The sequence below is a fragment of the Geotrypetes seraphini genome, chromosome 14 (genome assembly GCF_902459505.1).
Source record: "Geotrypetes seraphini chromosome 14, aGeoSer1.1, whole genome shotgun sequence".
NCBI classification, from domain to species: domain Eukaryota; kingdom Metazoa; phylum Chordata; class Amphibia; order Gymnophiona; family Dermophiidae; genus Geotrypetes; species Geotrypetes seraphini.
The window spans coordinates 37038029-37057631 of record NC_047097.1 but is presented as its reverse complement, the minus strand read 5'-3'; the positions used below and the strand labels follow the sequence as shown (position 1 = coordinate 37057631).

At 44.1% G+C, this 19603-nt stretch overlaps 1 protein-coding gene and 1 pseudogene across 2 annotated transcripts in view; one reads left to right on the top strand and one right to left on the bottom strand.

Annotated features, from left to right (window-relative positions):
* The window catches only part of LOC117348198 (beta-1,3-galactosyl-O-glycosyl-glycoprotein beta-1,6-N-acetylglucosaminyltransferase 3-like), a 313029-nt gene that overhangs the window by 151578 nt on the left and 141848 nt on the right, over positions 1–19603 (bottom strand). The window lies entirely within an intron of this gene.
* On the top strand, positions 4558–6152 carry LOC117348199 (annotated as a pseudogene).

The following is a 19603-nucleotide window of genomic DNA, read 5'->3' as shown; positions in this document are numbered from 1 at the left end:
GCGCAGCGGGTGGCAGACCAGGAAGTGAGAGAGGCTTTTTTTTTTTTGCGCAGCAAGGAGGGAAGGAGGTAGGCAGGCAAGCAGGCTGGCTTTGGTGCGGCAGGGAGAGAGGGAGAGAGGTAGGCAGGCATGGAGGCTGACTTCGGGGTGGGGGGTGGAACAAAGCCTGGTAGGCATTGAGGGGGACATCGTAAGGAGGCACTGGGGGCACTAAGGACATAGGAAGGAAGGAAGGAGTCACTGAGGGCACTAAGAACATAGGAAGGGGCACTAAGGATATATGTAGGAGGCACTAGGGGCACTAAGGACATGGTAAGGGGCACTAAGGACATAGGATGGAGGCACTGGGGGCACTAAGGACATGGGAAGGAGGCACTGGGGGCACTAAGAACATAGGAAGGAGGCAATGGGGGCACTAAGGACATGGGAAGGGACACTAAGGACATAGGAAGGAGGCACTGGGGGCACTAAGGACATAGGAAGGGGCACTAAGGATATAGGAAGGAGGCACTGGGGGCACTAAGGAAATAGGAAGGGGCACTAAAGACATAAGATGGAGGCACTGGGACTGCTTCTCTGTCTGCTAAACCATTGAGTCTGTGAGGAAAAATGCCACCCCAACTCACCTGCTCTCTGCCGCCCTTCCCCGCAGTGCAGCCCCACTTTAAAACCACAGGCTCGCAGTGTGGGGAAGGGCAGCAGGGAGCAGGAGTGTCGTGGCTGGTTTCATGTTCAGTTCTGTAGTCTGGCTTTTTCAAAACAGGCTGCAGCAAGTTCCATCGGGAAACGAGATCGGGCCCGGCTGTCTTTGCCTGTCATTACTTCCCCAACCCTTCCCCCTTTGTTTTGACCTCGCTAGTGCAGGAGAGCGGCGCATGCACAGATCACAAGTACAGCCATCAATGATGGTCTGTGCATGTGTCGCGATAGGTCTTCAGCGATCCTTGGGATCACTTGTGTGCGTGTTTCCGATTAGGTCATTTGCATGGGGAGCCTTTAGTGAATGGGTCGCCCAGCAAGACTCAGAAACGGATCGGAACAGGATTGGACAGGTAAGAGGGCTTTAGTGAATCTAGCATTTAGTCGGATTATACAGAATCTCTTTATATTTCTTTTATATGCTTAACTTAGTTTTTTGCTAAAAATTTCTTTCTCTTTCTTTTCAGCTTTTCACACCAGGAAACTCAACTCAGATTTCTTTAAAAATTCTTAAAACCAATCTCTTTGCATGTCAAACCTTCTACTAACTGAGATCCATTGTAAAACTGCTTATTTTCCCTTTAAGACTATTGTGTCTGTTGTAACAGGACTCAATTTAGGTAGGTTTTCTTTAAAGGTGACAAATGTTCTTTCAACACAGTGTCCTTTCTTGAAAACAGGATTCCAAATATTGCTAATAATGTTAGAAAAAAAATAAATAGGGTGTACACTATTAAAAAAATGAGAATAAAATAAAAGCTTTTTTTTCTGGCCCACTGCAGCTTTCTTGCCTAAGAGCTTCCCTCTGGAACTGGATTCTGGGACTGGATCTCTAACAAGTCAGAAGCAGGAACCAGGAAGAGAATACTGGAGCAGCTCCCTATTACCTATCTTTAAATAAATCAACAAGGCAAAACCTTGACTCCCTTAGTGGCGTATCTTTTGTGTGTCCTTCTTCCGATGCTCCCTAATTGCTCTTGCTAATGCCAGAAAAAATAAAAATAAATTATAGAGGTTGCCCTATCTATTCCCAGCTCCTTGTTCTTGCTAGCACCCTCCCACTGCATCCACACAGCCAGTTCTAATATACAGCTGCAGGTTGGGTAAAGTATGGTGCACCCTATATTCAAGGGATCTTCCCTCCCATCTTTAACTGATATCCCCATATGTAAATTGTTTAATGTAGAAACCCAGCACCTTCTGAATACTGAGGCTGTGTGCATGTGTAAGAATCTGCATGCCATCAGCTAACAGTTGCTGTACCTCACTGTTGCCCCCTCAATTATATGTCTAGCCAGGCATCTTTGCTAATGACTTAATGCAGTGGTTCCCAAAGTTTTTCAGTTCAAGGCACTCTTGGTATGTAAATAATTTTTTCATGGTGTTCCTAAGTTGAAAGAAAATACCTAACCATTCCCCCTACCCCCCTGCACAATCTGGTATATCTCTCCTCTCCTTCCCTTCCCCCATGGTCTACCATTCTCCTTCTTCTCTACCGTCCCTTCCCTTTCCTTTTCTTTTCTTCCATGGTCTGGCATCTGTCTCCTTCCTTCTTCCCTTTCTTATTTTCTTCTCCCAATCGGGTATGGATTTTCTCTCCCCATGGGATCAAGTACCTCTCTCTACATTTCCCATGCTCCAGGTTGTGATCTTCGATCCATGGTAGCTTAAAATCAAAGGGACTGATTCTACAAATGGGTGTCTCGATTGTAGGTGGCGATAGTCGTACTACTGAAAGGTCACTTTGGTCAGCCACAAAACTTAGAGATTTGAAGAAAGCGACAGGTATATTTTATTCAGCATATGCGGACTCCTGAGCCCCCAAGATGGCAGCTTCAGAAATCCCGAAACCAAGCAGGTTTCAGCACACAGAGAGGGAGGAAGACCATTTTCGGCACAGCGACAGCAGACTGGGGCCAGAGGAGGAGGAATCGGCGTAGGGTAGGCAGGTTTCAACGTACGGGGGGAGGGGGGAGAAGGCAGTTTCTGGTGCAGCAGGGAGAAACGAAGGACAAAGGCTAAAAGGCAGTGAAGGGGCACGAACCCAGGACATGGGAGGGAGGTAGATCAAAGAAGAAAGGCTGAAAGGCAGTGAGTGGGAGGGAGCATGAACTCGGGACATGGGAGGGAGGTAGGTCAAAGAACAAAGGCTGGAAAGCAGTGAGTGGGAGGGGGATGAACTTGGGACATGGGAGGGAGGAAATAGAAAGGGACAATTCTTGGGCCTGAGTGAAGAAAGGAAGGATGAAAGAAAGGAAAACAGAAAGGAAGGAAGGAGACTCATGAAATCACCAGACAACAAAAGTAGGAAAAATTATTTTATTTTCAATATAGTGATCAAAATGTGTCAGTTTTGATAATTTATATCTGCTGTGTGTATTATGTGTATATGAAAAATGAAATGAACAGCCTGGCAGGGAAAGGGAGACTGGGTACAGAGCATGGTATATATTAGTACACAATTTGGTTCAGAATGGTTTTTTGGGGGTTTACCTACTCTAAATCTAGGGTGCGTCTTATGGTCCGGTGCATCTTATGGAGCGGAAAAAATATGGTAGTACCTGTTAGAGTAAGACTGCAAAAGTGCAGTGGTTTGTGAATCTGTTAAAGGCGGAGGGAAACCCTACTGTCTTACCCTCTGATATGAAGAAAGGAGGGATAAAAGGTTAGTTCATGAGTGAACAACCTCTGCCTTGAGGGCCAGAACCCAGTAGGGTTTGCAGGATTTCCCAAATGAGTATGTATGAAATCTATTTATATACAATAACTGAATGCAAATAGATCTCATGCATATTCAATGGGGAAATGTGAAAAATTGACCTGATTGCAGCCCTTGAGAACTGACAGGCATGCAAATCTGCTCCAAAAAGCTTGTTAGAAATACTGTAAAGTGCTTGGTTAAAGTATACTTGCAGCACTTGCAGTTCTAAAAGATTGTTGGTTAGAGGGGGAAGGACTATCCCTATAGTCTAATTCTATTATGAACAAAATAAGAAACATTAACAGGGTTTGTTAGGCTGTTTGTGAAAATACTTGTTAGAATACTGTATTTAAAGCTCTGAAAGAAACAGGCAACCTTGTGAGTGCTTAAGAAAATAGGGTTTGTCTGAAAGGGTGAGGGACAGAAGGAACTCAGAGTTCTGTTGAGTTGCAAGTAGAGTGTAAGGGACTGAAGCACTGATTCAGGAGTGTGAGAAAGCTCCCGTTTGAGTAAGGTAGAAACTGTAGCTGATCTTGGCACCATGTGCATCTCTGTAAGCAATGAATAATGTTTCTGTTGTTTTGAACTGAAGAGAACTGATATTAGGCTTTACTGGATTTTGAATAAAGCTGGATTATGGTAACATAGTAAAATAGTAAATGATGGCAGATAAAAGACCTGAATGGTCAATCCAGTCTGTCCAGCAATCTCACACTCATCTAGTAATTATTCATTTTACTTGCTAAGTTCCTCTATAACAGTGGACCCCAACCCTGTCCTGGAGGACCACCAGGCCAATCAGGTTTTCAGGATAGCCCTAATGAAAATGCATGGAGCGGATTTGCATGCCTGTCACTTCCATTATATGCAAATCTCTTTCATGCATATTCATTAGGGCTAGCCTGAAAACCCGATTAGTATAGTGGTCCTCTAGGACAGAGTTGGGGACCACTGCTCTATAAGATGTGCACCCTTTCCCCCCGATAAGCGAGATCTGCACTCAGATATGAATGTGGTCTTTCATTTAAACTGTTGTTCACTTTTTACCAGATCTGTAATTAGAGAAAAGGAAATAATTAAAAGGCTCAGGTTCTCAGAAGCATTCCTCATTAGGGTGCGGCTGAGGGAGGGGCTAAGTTTTATTAAAGACAGAGAAACCCTGGAAGTTAATGCCAGTGTAGGAGGAGATTTCCAGAAAGAGCTTTCCTATTATAGAGCAAGGACTAGAGGAAAATAAAAACAGATATAAAACAAGAACTGGCAAATCATCTGAATTTAGAGAATGTGTTGGCAAAAGCGTTGCATAAAATGGAAACACTGTTTATTGCTCATTGGACTGCTTTCTTTTGCTGCATCAGTCCTGAAATACATGTTTCAACCATGTGGCTTGGAAGATCTGCCTCAGAGCGCATACAATCTGAGGAGAAATTACTGTAAGATCCAGTTTGTCACCTCAATGAAATTGCCTTCCAGCAATCAAATCAGCTGCTCCAAAATAATACAAGGAGATCAAGATGCAGTGCGATTGGCACTTTTGCACCAAAAGAATGCCACCAAGAAGGAGCTGCGTATATCTGAAATGGACTATTTGAAATTTACTAAAGATTGCAACCATTACAAGATGAGCCGGAGGTTTATTTCTATTCCACTAAGCAAAGAGGAAGAGAATTACCCGATTGCATATTCTATGGTCATCCATGAACAAATTGAAATGTTTGAAAGACTTTTAAGGGCAATTTACAACCCTCAGAATATCTATTGTATTCATGTGGACGAAAAGTCTCCTGATTTATACAAGCAAGCTGTTCGAGCCATTGTTTCTTGTTTTGAAAATGTATTTATAGCATCCAAATTGGAAAAATTGGTTTACGCATCATGGTTCAGGGTTCAAGCTGATCTGAACTGCATGGAGGATTTGCTGAAAAGTAAAGTGCCCTGGAGATATCTGATAAACACTTGCGGCACCGATTTCCCAATAAAGACCAACATGGAGATAGTCAGAGCCCTGAAGCTATTGAAGGGCAAAAATAGCCTAGAGTCTGAAAAGCCACAACATAAAGTAAGTCGCTGGCAGTTTTCTCATAAAATTACTACAACTATAGAAATAACTAATATTACGAAGGGTCCTCCACCAATCAGTTCTCCAATGTTTGTTGGAAGTGCTTATTTGTGGTTACAAGAGAATTTGTGAACTACTGTATTGGAAAATTCTGAAGTAGCAGAAACTAATAGAATGGTCAAAGGATACTTACAGTCCAGATGAACACCTGTGGGCAACTCTATATCGAATGCCTGGTGTTCCTGGATCTACTCCATACCATGAAAAATATGACCTTTCAGACTTAAATGCAATTGCAAGGCTTGTGAGATGGGAGTGGCATGAAGGAGATATAGGTAAAGGGGCAGCGTATCCCCAATGCACAGGTATTTTCCAACGGTCTATCTGTATTAATGGGGCTGGAGATCTCCACTTTGTACTTCAGCAGCATCATTTATTTGTCAATAAATTTGATGTTAGGGTGGATGACTATGCTGTTCAATGCCTAGAAGAGTATCTGAGAGACAAAGCTCTTTATGGAGAGGAACCTTAAGATTTTCCCCATGGTCTGCATTTATGAGAAGAAAAAGCTGTAACTCAACTTTGAAATCCTTTTTGATTGCAATAAATATAAGAATGATCATGTTTTTCATCTATTCCTAGCACATAAATAAATGAATTACAAGTCTAAATAAATAGCAAATATGAAACTGATTTTCTCATGTTCTGTGTGTATTTGGGAGGGAAGGAGCTTAGGAAATCAGGTACTATATTACAGTTAAATTGTTTAACCTCAGCTATATGTGAATTTCAGCTCTACTGTCTGTTTAAATGCAGTTTCCCAAACCTAGATTGGTTTCAAGATATCCACAGTGAATATGCATGAGATCAATCAAGGTGCACTTGAGACTCATTATTCACAAATTGGATCCACCCAAAAACAAACTCTTCTTTCCCTCTCTAAAAGGCGTCTCTCTTGTATGAAAACTAGGTTCCTCCCTCCCTTTTAGAATCATTGAGCTCTGGAAAAACCTTACCTCCCCTCTTAGGAATCTGAGCTCCCTCTAACTCTTCCGTAAACATCTGAAAACCTGGTTATTCTCAAAATTGTAACTCTTCCTCCCTCTCTGATTATTCTAGTCCTCTAAATTTCCTCTTCTTCCTTCCCTCCTCTGGAGTTCCTTTCTACCCTAATTCCTGTTAACCGTGTCGAGCTTTGCGAATGTAGAGATGATGCGGTATACAAACCTAAGGTTTAGTTTAGTTTAGTGGTGGTGTCACAGGACAGGTTTTGAAAGTCCTGGCTAAATGTCTAGGAGAAAAACCAATATTAACTCACCAAATGTTCATGGATTCAGTGGATTTGTATTACACATAACAGATGGAAATATGAATCTGCATCACAGGGAAGGCTTGTGGGTCAGCAGGCTGCATGTACGAGACGCCGATCGCAGCTTTGCAAAGAGCAGGGGACCATGTGCAGCAGCTATGGCAAGATATGCAGCTATGGCAAGATAAGTGCGTCCCGAAGCTGTGCGCGGGGACAACGGGACAGGCGATCGCTTCCTGTCCCTCCTGCTGTGCAAAAAAAAAAAGCCTCCCTCCTTCCTTTCCCCCCCCCAATCCACTGCCGCTGCTGCCACCCTCTCTCTTTACCTCCCTGCTGCTTCTGCTAATCGCCGCCCAGAAGTCTTCTTCCTGATGTCAATTCTGATGTCAGAGAGGATGTTCTGGGCTAGCCAGCGATTGGCTGGCCCGGAACATCCTGTCTGTCATCAGAATTGACGTCGGGAAGAAGGCTTCTGGGCGGTGATTAACAGCAACAGGGAGGTAAGGATAGAGAGCAGCAGCGGCGGCGGCGGTGGCAGACCAGGAAGGGAGAGAGGCTTTTTTTTTTTTGTGCAGCAAGGAGGGAAGGAGGTAGGCAGGCAAGCAGGCTGGCTTTGGTGCGGCAGGGAGAGAGGGAGAGAGGTAGGCAGGCATGGAGGCTGACTTCGGGGTGGGGGGTGGAACAAAGCCTGGTAGGCATTGAGGGGGACATCATAAGGAGGCACTGGGGGCACTAAGGACATAGGAAGGAAGGAAGGAGGCACTGAGGGCACTAAGAACATAGGAAGGGGCACTAAGGATATAGGTAGGAGGCACTAGGGGCACTAAGGACATGGTAAGGGGCACTAAGGACATAGGATGGAGGCACTGGGGGCACTAAGGACATGGGAAGGAGGCACTGGGGGCACTAAGAACATAGGAAGGAGGCAATGGGGGCACTAAGGACATGGGAAGGGACACTAAGGACATAGGAAGGAGGCACTGGGGGCACTAAGGACATAGGAAGGGGCACTAAGGATATAGGAAGGAGGCACTGGGGGCACTAAGGAAATAGGAAGGGGCACTAAAGACATAAGATGGAGGCACTGGGACTGCTTCTCTGTCTGCTAAACCATTGAGTCTGTGAGGAAAAATGCCACCCCAACTCACCTGCTCTCTGCCGCCCTTCCCCGCAGTGCAGCCCCACTTTAAAACCACAGGCTCGCAGTGTGGGGAAGGGCAGCAGGGAGCAGGAGTGTCGTAGCGGGTTTCATGTTCAGTTCTGTAGTCTGGCTTTTTCAAAACAGGCTGCAGCAAGTTCCATCGGGAAACGAGATCGGGCCCGGCTGTCTTTGCCTGTCATTACTTCCCCAACCCTTCCCCCTTTGTTTTGACCTCGCTAGTGCAGGAGAGCGGCGCATGCACAGATCACAAGTACAGCCATCAATGAAGGTCTGTGCATGTGTCGCGATAGGTCTTCAGCGATCCTTGGGATCACTTGTGGGCGTGTTTCCGATTAGGTCATTTGCATGGGAGCCTTTAGTGAATGGGTCGCCCAGCAAGACTCAGAAACGGATCGGAACAGGATTGGACAGGTAAGAGGGCTTTAGTGAATCTAGCATTTAGTCGGATTATACAGAATCTCTTTATATTTCTTTTATATGCTTAACTTAGTTTTTTGCTAAAAATTTCTTTCTCTTTCTTTTCAGCTTTTCACACCAGGAAACTCAACTCAGATTTCTATAAAAATTCTTAAAACCAATCTCTTTGCATGTCAAACCTTCTATTAACTAAGATCCATTGTAAAACTGCCTATTTTCCCTGTGTCTGTTGTAACAGGACTCAATTTAGGTAGGTTTTCTTTAAAGGTGACAAATGTCCTTTCAACACAGTGTCCTTTCTTGAAAAATGAGAGTAAAATAAAAGCTTTTTTTTTCTGGCCCACTGCAGCTTTCTTGCCTAGGAGCTTCCCTCTGGAACTGGTTCTGGGACTGGATCTCTACCAAGTCAGAAGAAGGAACCAGGAAAAGAATACTGGAGCAGCACCCTATTACCTATCTTTAAATAAATCAACAAGGCAAAACCTTGACTCCCTTAGTGGCGTATCTTTTGTGTGTCCTTCTTCCGATGCTCCCTAATTGCTCTTGCTAATGCCAGAAAAAATAAAAATAAATTATAGAGGTTGCCCTATCTATTCCCAGCTCCTTGTCTTGCTAGCACACTCACACTGCATCCACACAGCCAGTTCTAATATACAGCTGCAGGTTGGGTAAAGTATGGTGCACCCTATATTCAAGGGATCTTCCCTCCCATCTTTAACTGATATCCCCATATGTAAATTGTTTTTTTAGATTAGATAGGTCTGAGTGCATAAACCCTCTGATGAAAACAAATTCCTAGATTCTATACTTGAGGAGCTTAAAAACTGTGTGACAATAGGTATAGAGATTGGCAGGGAAATTGGCAGGGAAAAGACGTTAAGAGCAAAGCATAGCTGTGCACAACTTGGTTCATCAATTAGGCTCAGAAAAATTGGCTTACAAATGACAGGTGTTAACCGACCATTGCCTCTAATCCTAAACTAAGATGGAATACTGCTGAAAGGCACCCAGATCAGCCAGATATTGGGCCCAAATGAAGGTGACAAAATGTAGAAACCCAGCACCTTCTGAATACTGAGGCTGTTGTGTGCATGTGTAAGAATCTGTATGCCATCAGCTAACAGTTGCTGTCCCTTACTGTTGCCCCCTCAATTATATGTCTAGCCAGGCATCTTTGCTAATGACTTAATGCAGTGGTTCCCAAAGTTTTTCAGTTTAAGGCACTCTTAGTGTGTAAATAATTTTTTCATGGCGCTCCTAAGTTGAAAGAAAATACCTAACCATTCCCCCTACCCCCCTGCACAATCTGGTATATCTTTCCTCTCCTTCCCTTCCTACCATCTCCTTCTTCTCTACCGTCCCTTCCCTTTCCTTTTCTTATCTTCCATGGTCTGGCATCTGTCTCCTTCCTTCTTCCCTTTCTTATTTTCTTCTCCCAATCAGGTATGGTTTTTCTCTCCCCATGGGATCAAGTACCTCTCTCTACATTTCCCATGCTCCAGGTTGTGATCTTCGATCCATGGTAGCTTAAAAACAAAGGGACTGATTCTACAAATGGGTGTCTCGATTGTAGGTGGCGATAGTCGTACTACTGAAAGGTCACTTTGGTCAGCCACAAAACTTAGAGATTTGAAGAAAGCGACAGGTATATTTTATTCAGCATATGCGGACTCCTAAGCCCCCAAGCTGGCTGCTTCTGAAGTCCCGAAACCAGGAAATTATAGTGATATTTATATATTTTCTGGCTAAAAAACTGAATGCTAGAAAAAACTTCTCACGTCTTACTTTTCTTAACAATCATTGGTCCTAAGCAGGTCACTTATCTTAGTCCTGCAGTCTTTTTGTTACATGTCAAGGTGGGCGGAATACAATACTGTGTATGCTGAGATAACAATAAGAAGCTAAAATGCCCAAGCTACAACACCCATTGCAGGCAGGCTAGAACATGAGATAAGTCAGGTCTACAATTAAACACAATTCAGCATTTTATTAAGGAGAAAACTTAGTTCAAGACTCAGGAAAACCAATCCCAGACTCTTTCAGTCCCCCCCCCCCCTTTCAGGCTAGTTGAATGAAGGAGGAAGGAGATGAAAGGTCAAGAAGGAGGAAGGTCAGGATCAGTTGTAGGGACTGGTCGATACTGGGGGAGCACAAGGGCCATAGCAGCAGTGGAATGGTCAACAGCAGAATCAACAGTTCAGTGAAGCAGCTTTATGGCGATTGGGACCACACAGGGCCGGCAGCAAAGGAGCAGAGAAGACAGGGTGGCAACCAGCAAGATGGTCTTCATTGCTGAGTCAGAGGGCAACCAGGAGCCGAAGGTGCCAGAGAGTCAGTCTGCAGTGAGGCCATACCAGGTCTGGGCAGGACCTTGAGCCAGTTTGGTGATACGATCCATAACTTCCTCGATCACTTTACCATCGTCATCATTTCAAGGCAGTAGTTGGATGGGTTGAATTTGCCACAGATGCCTCCAGCAAGAAGTCTAGAGCTAGGCGGTTCTGATAGATAGCAGTGTGCATTTTAGCATTGGCCTTGCCAATGGTAGCCAATGCACAAGCTGTTTTATTGGTAATGAGTTCAAGAACAGCCTGCAAGCGAATGATGCAGTTAAGCATATAGATAGGGGTCCAATAACCATAGCAGCCATCTTCGGCCCAAGTAGCAGGTCCATAAGCAGGGATGATCCGTTCTTCAGGCCAGTCATCACCCCATTCACCTATTTTAAGGGACTTAGTTGAAGTAGACCGCTTTTGGCGACCCCTGGTGTCGAATATAGGGGATCCCAGGCATTCACCATCGGCCAGTGGTAACAGGAAGAAGCTGGGACAGATCATGCCAAGTACACATGTACCAGTCCAGTTAGCAGGCAACCAAGATTAGCAAACAGACCGCAGAGCCAATATCGACCATCAGGAGCTGGCCATCACTCATAGGAAGTTTCATTGAGCAGTGTCTGAAGGAGTTGACCTGGCAAATTGGAGATGTTATTGGCAGGCCAGGGGTCCCAGGCAACAGTGGAGGTATTAAAAGACCAGAGAAATGAACACTTGAGGTGTCCAACCTGGACGTTGAAGCGACCCCCAATTCGCTTAAGGCAGTGGGAAGCAACAATGGAGGTTCGCAATGCCCATCATGGAGGTCGTGCACCTGACATGAAAGTGAGGTTCTGTGTAGTCAAGTTTAACATGTCCAGCTGCTTTGTCTCCCATGGCCACTGTTTTCCCATACCAGTCCGTCCACATACAAAACAATTGCTAACGTTAAGAGTCTGGCCTATAGTTTCAAGCAAACTGTATAAACAGATTTCTAGTGATTACAGGAATATCAATATCTACGTTCATATTTTCATAAAACTGGGGAAACACCACAGAGTGGTGAACAGGGGCACAATACAGACATATACAACAGTGCCTGGGTCTAGTCCTTTACCATCAATATAGAATCCCATTCGGTTTTTAGCATACCAGATCTGGGCATTGGCATTCCAGGTGTGAGGGTTAGTGATAGTGAAAACCATGGGATTACAGTGGATTGCAGTGCATGTGAGACCGGGGTTAGGGCCTACTGCAAGAGTGGCAGAGGGGGTATTGGCTGGGTATTTATGAGAGTTCTTGTAAGTGGCCCACGAGACACATTCCCACTCAGGACAGGCTCCACCATTAGTAAAGGTTTCCTCATAGGGGCATATCTTAAAGGGCATTAAGTTATACAGGCACACATACTTAGCACATGAGGTGTAATAGCGCTGCTAAGCTAGGGAGCCACATGGGACTGTATTAGGGGCAATACCATGACCCTGGGCAGCATCAAATAACACGCATGCATCAAAATACAAAGACACCGGGCGAGTGGGATCTACAATAAGAGTCTGGTTGATAAGTGGACCCTCAACATTATCAATGCGGATCCCCTCCGCTGAGGGGCATTTAAATTGGGTACGGTATAGTAGGGCCATTTATTCCTTATCTCCATTATGGACCTGAGAAAGGCACGGCTTACAGGGGGTAAGGGATTGTGACTGATCCCCTAGTACAATAGGGAAGAAATACAGAAGAAAGAAATATAAGACAGTGAGGGCAAAACAAAAGTCAGATATATAACACAAAAGGCGCCGACAATGCTGGCACAAGAAGCTCATTTTGTCAGGAACAACTTAGAAAACCTAAAACAGTTATATTCAGGGTACTTGCTAGAAGCAGTGGTGAACCACAAGCAGTCAGTTAAACTCAAACACTTGTGAAAAGGTTATATTCAGAATACCTACTAAGAACAGTGGTAAATGTTCAAAGCAATTTTGAGGGTTTAGAGATCTTCAGCTGGAGGTCTGTTTTGCCTGGGGTGGCTTGCCACACAACAGCTGGCTTGACTCTGCTGTAGTGAAACCAGGTTTCGTGTCCTGACACCTTGACAGCTGTGGGGGAAGAAATGAGGACAGTGAAAGGGCCTATCCACCTAGGTTTCAGGGGGCAGTGTTCTCCCTAGGGCCTTTCAGCCGGGTGGTCCGCCCAGCTAATTTAGATGACTGCCCGGCTGCCATCCATTGCGAATCCTGCAGCTGCTGCCGCTGCTCAACATAAAAAAAAACCCACCTCATCGGCTGGAGATTTGGCGCCTTAGCCCGTAGCAAACTCATGCTTCGGGGCTTTAAGGTGTTCGTGCCGGCTTCCCCTCTCTTCCCTCTGAAACCGGAAGTTACGTCCTGGGGGGTGGGGGGAAGAGAAGGGAAGCTAGCACGCACACTTTAGAGCCCCGAAGCATGAGTTCACTACGGGCTAAGGCAGGAGACAGGCAGGAGACTGGTCAACGACGAAAGGAAGCTTATAACTTGCTTAGGGCCTTCCTCGCTGCTGGGTCCTGTCTACTTTCTGTTTCCACGAAGGCAGGACCCGGCAATGAGGAAGGCCCGAAGCAAGGAAAGAGCAGCAAGCTGTAAGCTTCCCTCCATCGCTGACCTATGGAAGATAGTTCACAAATAAAAATGATATTTCCTTTTGAATCTGTGTGCCAGTAGTGCAACCACAAACTCAGAGGTCCTTTTACTAAAACTGCAGCAAAAACGGCCTTAGCATGTGTCTTTCGAACACACTAAGGCCACTTGTGCTGTGGTTGGAAAATGGCTGACACTGTTAATGGCTATGTGCTCATCTCACCATTGGCATGTGGCCATTAACCCTGGAAGACCCAATGGGGCCAAAATGACACCAGCGTCTGCTGTACAACAATGGCTCAAAGTTATCCATAATAATAAAACCCTTAGCACGCATGCACACTTCAAACTCCATGCCTCCGTGTGTCCATGCTTTCGTGCCACGCATGCGTAGTAGAAGGAGCCAGCAACGGTTTCCCCATCACCCTCCCTCAGTGATGCCGGCTCCTTCTGCGCATGTTGAGGCACCACGACGGTTACTCCCCCACTCCCGCCTTCTCTCCGTCTAACACTATTTTTAAGGAGAGCACAAAAATAATAGGGAAGCAGGCATACTGACACTCAGCATCCGGACTGTGGTTGGCGGTTGTTCAGGCTGGGGAGGGTGGAAACGACTAGCAAGAGGCAAAAGGATTGATTTAAGGGTAGGTAGAAGGGGGCTGGAGCCGAAGCGTGTCAGCACACGAAAAAGAAAGACAGACAGGCAGGGAGAGAGACAGACACACAGAAAGACAGGGGGCAGGGAGAGAGACAGAAAGAAAGAAAGACAGACAGCAGGCAGGAAGAAATACAGAAAGAAAGACAGACAGGAGGAGAGAGACAGAGAGAGAGAGAGAGAAAGAAAAAAAGGGGCAGGGAGAGAGAAAGAAAGACAGATATAAAGAAAGAAAGAGAAAGAAAGAAATTCTTAAGTCTACACATTTATTATAGCACCCATTAATGTAATGGGCAAAAAACTAGTCTTTTAATATTTTATGACTTTTCATATGTTATTGTTGCAAGTTAAATACTGCAAATATTTTTTTTCTTTAGCATCACCAGGGGATGCTGAGCGGCAAGTTTGTCACTGAAGCCCACTGGGGTCAATTTGACCCCACTACAAAAACTATTAATGAGCTCTTACAAAAGCAACATTGTTAACATAATTACATTTCTATTATAACAGACTAGCCAAAATGTCAAACATTTAAAAATACCCTACACAAATTCACACCGTGTGCAATAACACACCAGTATTTGCAAAATGGAATACCAATAATAGGCAGTTTGAGGGTTTGACCCCCCTCTTCCATTAGTTTCACACACTGTTATATAATAGATTGGGATATCGTGTAAGTAGTTATGGCCGCAATAAAGTATTCTGCTGAGGAAGTGAGAAGGATACTTTTGGAAGATGTCGAGGTGGAAAGTGATGATTCAAGTAGTTCAGCACTGGAAGAAGACAACTGTTCATGTGACAAATTTAGTGATTTCTCTTGCCATGCTGGTGACTCTTCCAGTTCCACCGTGAGAACGGGCTACTGGGCTTCATGAACTATTTGGTCTGACTCAGTAAGGCTATTCTTATGTCGGGTTATTTTTATCTTCTTCTTATCCTGTGTTTCCCTCTCTTATACACATTGATTCTGTTGCTCTGGAGTGATATGTGCCAAAATACAATTAGCCCCACAATGTGATACATCTATGCAATGCACTGTGTGCAATAAGGGAAAAAAAACGTCCTCAGAAGGTTATATTCGGTATTCAATACAGCAATTTTCTGGAAAGTGGCGATATTCAGTTCAGTTATCTGATGCTGACTAAGATTACTTTCATCCCAGTGACTGGCATTTTATAAAAAGGCTGAGGCTGAATATTAACCTAAATATTTTCATGTAGATGAAAGAACAAAAACTTATAATGAAATACCATAACATATAGGAAATAACAATAAAATGACTTACATGGAAATATAGAAATGCTTTACTTCTGTATATAAATTGTATTTGCCATAAAAAAAAATTTTAAAACCCAACCTGACACAATATGCTTCATTGTTACCTATCTTAATAAATGGTATTACAAAAATGCTTATTCTCAAGTTTCAAGTTTATTAATTTTTAATATACCGACCATCTACGAGAATCTAGCCGGTTTACAATAAAATGTTAAAAGAAGAATAAAAATAATACTAATAGGGAATAAACTTTAAAGAGGAGAAAGGTAGTGTACATTGAAGACGTTGACAAGACGAACTGGAAAGTGATGATAAAGATAAGAAAGGGAGGGGGGTAAGTTACATTATTAAAGGTTTAAAAACTTCAAGAAAAAAAAAAGTGTAGAAAGGAAATAGGAGGGAAAGGGATAAAACATTGGGGATAGGATCGCTTTTTAAAAGCGGTTGGCTAATTTGAAGATGAGAAGGATCAAGAGCAGTAGAATTCATCTTGAAATAGGAATGTTTTTAAATTTGTCTTGAATTTATCGATTAATTTTTCGTGGCGAAGTTGAGATGGCAGAGCATTCCATAAGGTTGGAACTACTACTGAGAAATTAGATTTTCTGGTATAGAAAAATTCCTTTATAGAAGGAATAGAGAGTAAGTTCTGATTAGCTGATCTGAGAGTCTGTGATGGGTGAAGAGGGGTGAGAAGCTGTTCAATATATTCATTAATGACCTGGAAGTGGGGACAAAGTTCGAAGTCATAAAATTTGCGGACGACACAAAACTCTCCAGTAGAGTTAGAACTGTTGAAGAATGTGAAGAACTACAAAGGGACTTGAACAAACTGAGTGAATGGGCAAATAAATGGCAAATGTGTTTCAATGTAGAGAAATGCAAAATCTTGCACACAGGGAAAGGAAACCCGATGTTCAGCTACATGATGGGGGGGAGGGTATTGGGGAAGAGCAACCTAGAAAGGGACTTGGGGGTTTTAGTGGACCAATCAATGAAGTCGGGAGCACAATGCGCAGCGGCCTCCAAGAAGGCGAACAGAATGTTGGGAATTATTAAAAAAGGAATCACTACTAGAACCAAAGAAGTTATCCTGCCGCTATATCGGGCGATGGTATGCCCGCATCTGGAATACTGCGTTCAATACTGGTCGCCGTACCTTAAGAAGGATATAACGACACTCGAGAGGGTCCAGAGAAGAGCAACAAAAATGATAAGGGGCATGGAAGTCCTCTCATATGCTGAGAGGCTGGAGAAACTGGGGCTCTTTTCTCTGGAAAAACGGAGACTTAGAGGGGACATGATAGAAACTTACAAGATCATGAAGGGTATAGAGAAGGTGGAGAGGGGCAGATTCTTCAGACTGGCGGGGGAAACAAAAACAAGAGGGCATACAAGAAAACTGAAGGGAGACAGATTCAGAACAAATGCTAGGAAGTTCTTCTTCAGCCAGCGGGTGGTGGATACCTGGAATGCGCTTCCGGGGGGGTTGGTAGAGCAGAGTACGATTTTGGGTTTCAAAAAGGGGTTGGACATGTTCCTAAAGGAAAAGGGGATTGAGGGGTATAGCTAGAGGGGTACTATAAAGGAACACTACAGATCATGGACCTGGGGGGCCGCCGCGGGTGCGGACTGCTGGGCACGATGGACCTATGGTCTGACTCGGCAGAGGCGATGCTTATGTTCTTATGTTTGATTTTGAAGACTAGCATAACAGTTTTGTAGGTAATGCGATGTGTAATGGGTAACCAGTGAGCTTCTTTCAGAAGAGGGGTGACATGATCATATTTCCCTAACTTATATATAAATTTTATTGCCGTGTTTTGAATAAGCTGTAGACGTCGTAATTCTTTTTGAAGAATTCTGTTATAGAGGGAATTACAGTAGTCAAGATGAGAAATAACTAGAGAGTGAACTAGGGTTGTGATTGCTTCAGTGTCGAGAATGGACGTTAGGGAACGAATAAGCCGATTTGATCATGAAATGTTAAATCTGATTTGATCATGAAATGTTAAATCTGTATCTATGATTACCCCAAGTAATTTTATTTTTGTTTCTATTTTTACGGGGTGAGATTTGATGAAGATCTTTCCTATTATCGTTTCGTTCTTTTTGGTTGGAAAAAGTAGGCCACATGATTTATTGAAGTTAAGAGAAAGTTTATTTACATGAAGCCAGTCACTTATTTTGTCTAATTTATTATTGATTTCTTGTATTTCCGGGATATTTGAAGTATCAGCAGGGTGAAGTAATTGAATGTCATCCGCGTAAGAGAAGATTGTGAAACCGATTGACTGGGCTAGAGTGAGGAGAGGCGACATAAAGATGTTAAATAACAAGGGAGATAGTATGGACCCTTGAGGGACACCATAAGTTTGAGCTATGGGCGGAGAGGTTTCCTCCTTCAATAAACTTTAAAACTACGTTCAGTAAAGTATGAAATAAACCATAAAAGAGCTGAACCTGTAAGACCGCAGTCTTTGAGTCGGTCAATAAGGAGAGGGTGGTCTATTGTATCGAATGCTGCGAATAGGTCTAGAGAAATAAGAAGAACAGATTTTTGGTGGTCAAGAAAATAATACATAGTTGAAATAAGACCTAGCAATGATAATTCAGTGGAGTAAGAAGAACGGAAGCCAGTTTGATGTGGATGTAGGGCATGAGTTTTGTCGATGAATTCAGCAAGTTGGTTATGGATGATTTAAGAACATAAGAACATAAGAAGTTGCCGCCGCTGAGGCAGACCAGAGGTCCATCTCGCCCAGCGGTCCGCTCCCGCAGCGGCCCATCAGGCCTATTGCCTGAGCAGTGGTCCCTGACTAGCTCTATAGCCTAACTCTACTCCTATCCCTATAACCTACCTCTACACCTATCTATACCCCTCAATCCCTTTGTCCTCTAGGAACCTATCCAAACCTTCTTTGAAGCCCTGTAATGTGCTCCTGCCTACCACAGCTTCTGGAAGCGCGTACCATGTATCCACCACCCTCTGGGTGAAAAAGAACTTCCTAGCGTTTGTTCTAAACCTGTCCCCTTTCAATTTCTCCGAGTGCCCCCTTGTACTTGTGGTTCCCCATAATTTGAAAAATCTGTCCCTGTCTACTTTTTCGATGCCCTTCAGGATCTTGAAGGTTTCTATCATATCTCCTCTAAGTCTCCGCTTCTCCAGGGAGAACAGCCCTAATTGTTTCAATCTGTCAGTATATGAGAGATTTTACATACCCTTTTTCAGCTTAGTCGCTCTTCTCTGGACTCCCTCAAGTACTGCCATGTCCTTCTTGAGGTACGGCGACCAGTACTGGACACAGTATTCCAGATGCGGGCGCACCATTGCACGATACAGTGGCAGGATGACTTCCTTCGTCCTGGTCGTGATACCCTTCTTAATGATACCCAACATTCTGTTTGCTTTCCCTTCTTAATGATATCCAACATTCTGTTTGCTTTCCTTGAGGCTGTGGCGCACTGTGCCGATGCCTTCAGTGTTGTGTCTACCATCACTCCCAGGTCTCTTTCAAGGTTACTTACCCCTAGTAGTGATCCCCCCATTTTGTAAGTGAACATCGGGTTCTTTTTCCCCACATGCATGACCTTGCATTTCCCTATGTTGAAGCTCATTTGCCACTTTTTGGCCCACTCTTCCAGTATCGTTAGATCCTTTTGGAGATACTTGCAGTCTTCCGTGGTTTTAACCCTGCTGCATAGTTTGGTGTCATCCGCACATTTAATGACCTCACATTTTGTTCCCGCCTCTAGGTTGTTAATGTAGATATTGAACAGGAGCGGTCCCAGCACCGACCCCTGAGGAACTCTGCTCGTGACCCATTTCCAGTCTGAGTAATGGCCCTTTACTCCAAACCTCTGTTTCCTGTCCGCCAGCCAGTTTTTGATCCATCGGTGGACCTCCCCTTGCACCCCGTGGTTCCATAGCTTTTTAAGCAGTCTTTCGTGTGATACCTTGTCGAAGGCTTTTTGGAAGTCAAGGTAAATGATGTCTATAGATTCTCCTTTATCCACCTGGCTGTTTACCCCCTCAAAGAAGTACAATAAGTTTGTGAGGTATGACCTACCCTTGCAGAAGCCATGTTGACTTGACTTTAGCTGTCCATTATTTTCGATGTGTTCACAGTTGCTGTCCTTAATGAGCGCTTCCATCATCTTTCCCTGGACCGAGGTCAAGCTCACCGGCCTGTAGTTTCCTGGATCACCCCTTGAACCCTTCTTGAAGATGGGCGTGACATTTGCTATTTTCCAGTCCTCCGGGATCTCTCCAGTTTTTAAGGATAGGTTGCATATTTGTCGAAGTGGCTCTGCTATTTCGTTCCTTAGTTCCTTGAGTACCCTTGGGTGAATGCCGTCCGGACCTGGTGATTTGTTGCTCTTTAGCCTG